This window comes from Phalangium opilio, unplaced genomic scaffold, assembly GCF_054372755.1.
Source record: "Phalangium opilio isolate 3A_F unplaced genomic scaffold, DU_Popi_V2 ptg000089l_1, whole genome shotgun sequence".
Classification (NCBI taxonomy): Eukaryota; Metazoa; Arthropoda; class Arachnida; order Opiliones; family Phalangiidae; genus Phalangium; species Phalangium opilio.
The window spans coordinates 8,821,705-8,831,221 of NW_028324194.1; positions in this window are offsets into that span (position 1 = coordinate 8,821,705).

A 9,517-nucleotide genomic window follows, 5' to 3' on the forward strand; every position below is an offset into this window, starting at 1 on the left:
GTAATACCATAAGTTTATAAGTGATATGTTCCATAAGTATGCCTCTACCTATACTTCCTAATGCTAGAGATTTACAGCTGGAGCTAGTTTGAGAACGACGGAAGCGAGAATTGAAGGCGGTTAATTTTGCAGGACTTGCATCTTCCTATTTAGTCTGCATTACTAAGCCCCCTTTGACTGAGCCTGATCAGGCGTCGCTTTACCCTGAATCTATGACCAACCTCACTTCATGACAAGCTCTCAGTGACCAGTGAAAAACTTATGGAACTCATCTTATAAACATAAGGTAACACTAGGGAAACGTAGGCTAACAATGGAAATGATTTGGTTGCCTTGTTCTAGGTTGGAGCGGAGGAGTCGAGCCCCGAGCCATTAGTCCTGTTTAGAACCCTGTCCTATTCCTGACCCCAAACATTAAATAAAGTTAGGCTACTTCGTTTCTTATTTATCTTCAAATTTTAGAAAAATAAATCAAGAAATTTCCCCTGAATTCGATGAAGGTTTTGACAATCTTATCACCGGTAATCAATAACGCTCTATTTGGCAAAAAAAAAATTAAGTTTTCTTAGAAAGCGATGTCAGGTCGTTTATTCTTTAAAATCGGTTTTAAATCGAATGTTTCCACGAAAATCAAATTTCCCGATACAAAGGACGACGATTCAAAGAACTTGCCAAAAATACGACAGCTTGCAGCAAAAATATTGTGACGCAACCAGACTTTTGTACGCGGTGGCAGTATTGTTAAGTTATTTTAAACTATATTTGAAAACTCCGTTGTGGCTGATACAACAATGGATATGTATAATACCAAGAAATGATATCTAATTTATTAGGGAGAAGGTATAAGATCCCCAAGTATTCGCGCGCCATTTAGTCTCAGTCCCCCTTTCAAAATACCAGGGGGGGACGTAAACGGAGGCCGGGCTATTTCACCTCTCCTCATTCAGAAAATACGTCATTTTTGTCATTCGCGTCGCGCTGACGTGAGTTTTCAAGGACCAATGAGATGCTGCTGATTGTAATTTCGAGGCGGACCTACGTTTGGACTGGATCGAGATAAAGCTAGAAATGTGGCGAATTTAGCCCTTCTACCTGATAAACTAGATATCACTTCTTGATAATAATGGATTCACAACTTGGCCAAAAAAGCGATGATGAACGTTAAGACAGAGACGCCATTTATCCTTGAAGGGGAGAGTGATGGAGTGGTAACCCCCATACGTATAACATTGACTCTGTACCCCATCAAGGGACCGGCACCGAAGTTCTCCCAGCATCCTCAACGTTTAGATAGGGTTGTACAGTACGAAATCGTAAAAGACGCCCCCTCTGTCTTAGAAATTGATGCTAGTTCTGATACAAGTACTATGGCACTACGCGGCAGCACTTAACAATCGCCTACCCAAGGGCAGGGGCGTGCGCCAGGTACAGTGGGAGAGTTACGGTTCATGCCGCAGGTCGCCCGTCATCACTACCACTCCATCTTACCTGATTATTGACATGACTAGGTTGCGCTTAAGCATCTGTAGTAGTAGTTATCAGCGCCCTCGCATTTAACAATAAACAAGCTTCAATATTTAGTACTATCATTCGTGGACACATGCAGATTATTTTCCGCATTCCACAAACAATTCTCACCAAGTACTGGTTTGTACTATTTGGTAAGTTAAAGAACGCTTCCTCTCTACGTAAAACTCTTATCGACCGTATTGGTTCCGAATTTCCTTCATGACGCAACCGAACCTAATAGATGTCTCTGTGGGCGGCCGGTCCTGGGAAACAATCAGGAATTTTGCCGATATCTAGGGATTCTCAGATAGCTTTTCATTTCCCTTTCGATGTCTCTCGTAATACTTAATGTTAGATCGCGCCAGAACGCAACGTCAAACCCCGAACATTTTTGGCAACCCATGAGAAACTTAACCTTAACATTGTTTTTCAAGTCAACAATTGAAAATACTTCATTTTCAACTTGGTGTTCACTAAACGGACCATAAATGATAACGGAACCGTGTTACGGGATCAACGTTTTACTTCGAGACATAACCCTAACCCTCGATAATTACTGTTTGGCATCGCGGTGTCTTGGAGGCTCATAATGCAACATTTTCAAATGTTCTAACATAGTAGTAACCGTCATTCCAAAGGTAAGCTCTATCCAATTCTTTACGATGAGTTTTGAGCGTTAATTGTACGAACGTCGGGATATCGATTTGTTCAGGGACCGGGGACTCGGGGAGGGAAGAGCTTTATTTCCCCGGCCGGACCAAGTAGAGCGTACTCGGCCGAGAACGAGAGCTTTTTAACCTTTAAGCCAAGGCTAAAGGAGCGAGCATTAATCGATACGAGTCGCTGCCTTTCCCAGCATCGCTCGTCCCGCGCAAAAAGCCAAAACAAGCAAACCTCTATTGTACATGTTTCAATTCATATTTTATCAGCTTCTTTTCGCCTTTAATACTCATTAAAAGTACGGGGTTTCGTGTTCCGCGATTACAGCGTTGCGGGTCAAGGTCACGAGGGTTGGTGTTAAGCCATGTATTGACTTAAGCCTCGGTGTATGTTGGTTGTAACTTCGAACCATTCAGACAGTAAAGCAACGAAGTATGTGATAGATTTTGCTTTCTGCTGGCGATATGTAATTGGTTAAACCTTGGTGTGTTTGTGTCCTAGTTTTTGTCGCGATGTTTGACTGAATAGAATTAAAATGATCTCGTATCAAAAGGTGTTGCCAGTACACATTTAGTTCCTCCAATGCATAGCACAAACGCTTTGGGAGAAGTAACATAGGCCTTCGTCACCCTCGAAGACTAGACTAGTAGAGTCAGTTGTGGTTGAGAGCCAATGACAGACTTAATGAAGCACCACGTGGCGTGCAGTAATATTTTACTTGATAATATTCATTTTCTTAATATGATTGGTTCATTCGTGAGTTTTGAAAGGGTTATGATATGAAATGCTCAACAATGGGCATCGGCACATTTGATTGTGGAAATCTCATCTCTTATTCCAAAACAGCATTCATTGGCGTTAGTTTAGCTCTTTGAGGATTTAATAATAAAAGTTTGAAGGGAACATTCCAGCGCCAGAACTTTAATATAATGTTTGGGTGGCTGGTCGTTAGAGGGCCGAAGAGTTAGGATTGACCTTTAGAAAGGCTACGCACGACGGACGCATCTATTTCATCCAACGAAATAAATTCTTAAAGCCAAACTCCTTTAAGAATGGCGTCGGACATTTGACGAAATTTCTCCGCTCAAGAAAAGTACTATGCTAATCTTTGTGTTGCTAGCTAGAAACGATCTGGGCTGTAGCAAAACGGGTGCAACATGAAATAGCAACCGCGGTTCTAAAAACAAGGGTGTAATTAAACCGCTCATATGCGGGCGTCCCTGCAAAACAGAAATGGTTTTGGTCGTAAGCTAGAAACAATTGCTAACAAGGATAATAGCTTTCTGGGTTATAGTAAAACCGAACCGGTGAAAATTTTGGTCTTTGGTGGAGACGATTGCTAACTAGTCATATTCTGGGCTATAGCAGAACTTATCATCCTGATATTATATTGGCTTACTAATAACGTCCTGGGCTTTAACTATAACAAAACAGACTAGGCTAAGACTTCGGATACTACATAGCTTGTAACGTTCTGGGCTATTGTAAAACAGAAAAAGGTTATCTGGCCTAGAGTACGAAACGGTCATTCTCACAAGGGACTGCAGCAATTGTCGCAAAAAAATAAGTTCGTTTTAGCGGTTTCTAATCTCCGTGTAGTTTCGAATTCATTATCCCGTTTTCTAACATATTGAGCTGAAGGCAAGCGTCTGACCTCTCTGTTTTGACCCTTCTATATTAAAAGAGGTCGAGGCGGATGGGGTGGGCAGGGGAGGGGGCGTGAAGCGAGGGCGAAAATGCTAATTTTTTGAAAAATCCATTCTGCGCGTAGAGAATGAGACGAATGCCTTATCGGTCACACGCCTTCGCAGCTGCCCGTCCGCCCGCCGCGTGCCACTCGCCTTTATGGAAAGTGACCACGCATTTTACACGATAAAAACCGAAATAAAAAGTTCTTTAATAGTGCTAAAAGCAACGGACACTAAAGAAGAAAGTGATAAATTGTCAGCCAAGTTTAAAGATCACCTGTCATTGTAGTGAAACATTTTAGCGCCCCATGCATGGTATTACGATATTGCATTTAAGTTTAAATTGTTCAAAGTGTTCCTCACTGTTCATTCTCAAACCATTTAAAAGATGTAACGCAAAAAGCAACTGTATCTAAGAGATGCAAGTCGAATTTGGATTTGAACATTTTCAAATTAACTAAAGTGAAATTATTTAAAGTGGATTAAGGATATGGGGTCGGGGATTCGGTTGGACAATAATTATTGATAAAGTTGGGGGAGGGGCGCGCGTTAAGTATCGTGTTAGTGGGAAGGAAGGCAGGCGTGTCCACCAACCCCGATCCCTATACACTCTCGGGCCAAATTCAATTACAAGCCTGCAAGGCTTACAGTTCAAGAAGCCTTCTACCCCGTGGCCAGAGCACTCTCAATTTAGCCAGCGCGATCACCCGCCCTTGGACGAAGTAACTTCAAACAGTCAGACAAAGCTATCATTATAGCCTAGTTATGACCGTAATGGCGATAAATATGACACCTCTTGGCTCATAACAATTACGTAACGTGGCGGAGATTTCATTCAATGTCGTTTTTAACATTGTTACGATACTTTGGTCTAAGCTTAAGTATAGAGGTCATCTACTTGGAATCTTAAACTTGCAATTTTCTGGGCCTTTCTGTTTGAACTAAAGGGGAGGTGGTATAAAAACAGTGACTCCTGACGTCACACCCAATGTATTTTGACTTAGAAATCACGTGGCATCGACCTCCGTTGGTTGCGACTCCCTGACCTTCGCACGCCGAACTCTAAAGTCAACATCACTCGAGTTTTTCCGGCCATCAGAATCCGTATGCAAAGGCTTAGTTATTGAATAGCCAATGAAACACTAGGAAGGAGGAGTGTGCGGTTTGACAAAGTTTTAAGATCTTCCCCTTACCTTCAATGAGATATTGGTATGGAAGCTCTAGACCCAACCAACAAACCTTTTGAATTTTTTTAACGGCACAGATCTCGTTCACGGGTTTTGAGGCGAGGATGGGATAACCCGAGTGGCTTTATTTTGCCATGCGCAGAACCGGTTTTACCCCAAGAGTCAGACTCTAATCCAATGAGAAAAATAAGAGTTATATTTTCGTCGCTCAACGACAGATGGTACTACAGTCAACTTCGTTGGTCACGTGATCCTATGCCTTAGATATCCTATCCCTAGACCGTGCCAACTTGTTTATTTGTTGATTGGGTCTATTGCCGCCTAAAGATTCCCAGTGACAAGATCGACACCGAAAAACAATCCTTTAATTTGTTGAATCACATTTCGCATTACGATTTAATTGCTTGATAGAAAGGGTTATAGCCTCCTTGTTTGATATTTCCAAGTGGGAGGGAGATGGTGGTGGGGGGGTAGGGAAAATCCAGATGGCCCCACGGAGCGGATGACCTAGATGTCGCGAAGGGAGCAATTAATATTCCATAGAGCTTTTTTTGCAGGCGTTTTCACGCGCTAATGGTAAGCGTATCACTTTTTCGTACGCAAGGACCTCGTGCCACAAAAGCATTTAAACCAGATTATTTCTTTATTATTATTAAAGCACACTCTTGAAAATTAAGTAAGATCGTAAGTACGATAATGGAGACTGTATGTTTCGGAGACCCATATGAAATATTTTAAAATCTGGACTCATTAAAAACTTAACTAATTCAATAAAACTATGTTTAACAAAGGGCACATCTTGAACTAAATTGTAACGGGGTCTAGAATATCCTAACTAAAACACTAACCTGTAAAAATTTGCCTAGTTCGCTTTCTAACTGCTACACTGTAAACAGTTCTGAGATCTCGTGAACAACCAAGTTTCACCTACATAGATTTTATCATTAGTTCATGAGATATGTTCCATAAGTTTGTCACTGGTTACAAACTGGAGCTTGTCATGAAGTGACGTAGGTCATAGATTCGAGGTAAAGCGACGCCTGTTGAGGCGCTGTCAAAGGCTTAGTAATGCAGACTAAATAGCAAAATGAAAGACCTGCAAAACTAACCACCGAGTTCAATTCTCGCTTCCGTCGTTCTCGAACTAGCTCGAGCTGTAAGTCGCTAACATTACGAACTTGTATAGGTAGTGTCATAGCACTTATCAACTTACGCTACTACACGCTTCTTGCCTGAAAGAACAGCTAGCAACATCGTATCAAAACAATGTCACTGAAAACGAAGGCACTTAACGCAATTCAATATTAGAACTTACTTTGCGATATTATTTAATGCCTAAATTTGATTATTCGGTAAATTGGAGTTTAATGATTAATTTGAATCGAAGAGTGCTCGGTTCGGACATTGCGGGAAAATCCATTAAAACGGAAGCGAATGTCGATTACGTATAAAGCGAGAGAATGACCATCCGACGGACATCTGTTTTATCTTCCAAGTTTATGACAGACAAGGGGACCGACACTTGAATAAGGATCGTTTCATTGAAATCCACCTTATTCCCTATCGCCACCGGAAGTTAGGCTTATCTCGGGATTCGTGGAGGGGAGTAACGGGAAGAAATTGGTCTGTCGTCTGCTGCAGTACATATTTTTGGCCTTCGTAGCAGACGACAGACGAGTTTCTTCTCGTTACTAACCTCCACGAATCCCGAGATAAGCCAAACTTCCGGTGGCGATAGGGAATAAGGTGGATTGGAATCACGCAAATATTTCAAAAGTTAGTGTTCAGTGTCAACATAGACTGGAACAATTCACTTTCTGAATTCACCCGAGCATTGACAAGTAAGTGGTTTGTGAAAGTGTCGGTACCCTCGTCGACGATCTAGAAACCAATATGGTTTCATCAAGTTAGGTTCCCTAATGATGCCATCTTCATCCCACTTTAATGAAATTCGTTTGGCTCTCGGCAATCATTTGCCTGTTCCTATGATGACGGGGTGGCGATGAATTTTTACAAGTAGAAGTACAAATCCATTATAGCGGCGCGGTGTGAGTGTAATTGTGGGAATCAATTATATTAGGCCTATATGGGATAGAATATTTAAAGAAATTTACGCGAGTAACAGGTGCTTCCCGTAACAGTCTGGACACATTGAGGCTTTCTCGGCTCAAATAGCAACATTATTCCCTGTAACTTTTTACAAAAATACAGGGAAGTTACGTAAAGTTAATGGAAGATCTTTAAAATAGCTAGTCTAACCAGAAGTAAGATGAGACTAGAAGTGAAGAGCTCTAGCATTGGTAGTAGATCCTGGCACTAGTGAACAAATTTGAGGATTTTATTCGCCGCATCCCACGCGCCTACACTAGAGAGAAAAAAATTGGTCGAGTTCCAAAAACTTTCCTACCCCCTTCCCCTCATCCTAAAGCCGCGGAACACGGACGCGGCTCCTTGAATCTAGTTCGGCCGTCTACCACCCGAGAGCGTCTCACGTTTTGGAGGGAAAACTCAGAAACCGCTACACCAGAGGGCCAACCGTTGGTGTGTTATCAAGAATATTCACTTTTGCCAAGTGAAGAATTTGGTTAGCTCAGTACTTCTACTCTCATCTAACTTCTGGTCCAACTTAAAGAAATGGCCAAATCCTGTGTTCGGTTCGAAGTTTTCCAAGTTGCGAGACATTTTATGCCTGATTGTATTTTTCCATTTCAAATTTAGTATTTCGGAGATTGTAACATTCGTTGATTGATGTAGAAATGGACCTAGTAGGGCGCTGAGAAATGTTTCATGCGGATAATCATAATTCAGAGAAAGGTTCCGGGGCGGGAAGATGGTGTCAGGGGGATGGTGGTGGTGGAACATTGTGAAAACGAGACCAAGATAGCTTTCTCATCTCTGCAGGGGTGCGGAGGAATCGATGGGCGCCAGCTGGGCCGGCACCATCCATTCTTCACTTTCAGAATTAATTCCAATTCTGACTGAAGTTTCCGTTTCCATCCCACCATAAGTTCATAACATATGTTCATTCCAAAAGTTTGTAAATTCTGGTTACAAACTGGAGCTTGTGATGAAGTGACGTAGGTCATAGATTCGAGGTAAAGCGACGCCTAGTGAAGGCTTAGTAATGCAGACTAAATAAGAAGATGGAAGTCCCGCAAAATTAACCACCGAGTGTAGGACTTCAATTCTCGCTTCCGTCGTTCTCGAACTAGCTCGAGCTGTAAGCCTCTCAGTAGCATTACGAAGTATAGGTAGTGTCACACTTATGGAACATATCACTTTTAAACTTATGATGCTACGTATAAAAGATTATTTTTTTCTGAGATGCCACGGAATACGCCTTTATTAAGATATCGACCGATATTTATTCCATATATAAATTAAGTTGACCATTTTTGCAATCTACTGTATACAAATAAAAGTCCTTATTGACTAATATATCCTTCAAAAGGTCTTTATGGTCAGCTTTTGGGGTTGAACATGATATCCGCTATACTTCAATATGACAGCTAAAATGCAACAGAAATATTGCAAGGGTCAATGCCGGGTCCCTTTTTCTGAAGGCCCGTTTTCAATCAAGCTTTTCATGAAGCTTTTGCTTCAAAAACTGAAGCAAAACGCTAAAGCGAAATCGGAACCCGTTTTCAAACGCGCTTTTTTGGGCGCTTCTGAATCAGATTCGCGTGAAATAATCGAAAAGCTGGTATCTACCTCGGGTAGATATTTGCTTTCGCTTTTATCCGAAAAAACGCTTGGCCTAGTAGTCACGTGGTTACATTATTTCTCTCGAGCAATTTTTTTGCGCCGCGTGTTTTAAAGTGAGAATAGGCCTAATTTTCAAAAACAATATCGAGTGTTAAGGATATTTAGAAGCATATTAATGGTGTTTTTAACTATTTTAAGGATATTTAGAGGCATTTTAATGGTGTTTTTAACTATTTTAAGGATATTTATGAGTATTTTTTAACTAGCCTAAATATTGAACAGAAGACAACTGATATAAACACGGGTCCTGACGAGCGTGGAGAGGCGAGAGAAGTGAATTTGAAAACGGGTGAAGAGTTTCAATTTTGCTTCACCATTTCAATCGCGTTTTTGTCAGGCAAATCGCGATTTACTGTTGAAGCGAAGCTAGTAAAAAAAGCAATTAGAAAAGCTTGATTGAAAACGGGCCTTGACGGCCTTTCTTTCACCGTTCCTCACAATTTTGGGAATTAACTTTCTCCAATAGAGAAATGTACCATTCCAATGGTAAGGTTGCCGAGAAATGAACCAGTCCCCTTTCCCCAAAATGGGGGGTACGAAATTTCCTTTACTATCCCCACCTCATGACAGCCTTTTGGCGCTATCTAATGGCGAAATATTCCTCCCTCGTGTCATTGTTAAAAGCCAGGTTTGAAAATTTCCCACTGCTTCGTGCAGAAAACCAAAATGTACAAGTTCAGAACATCGTTGTTACGAGTTTACATTGTA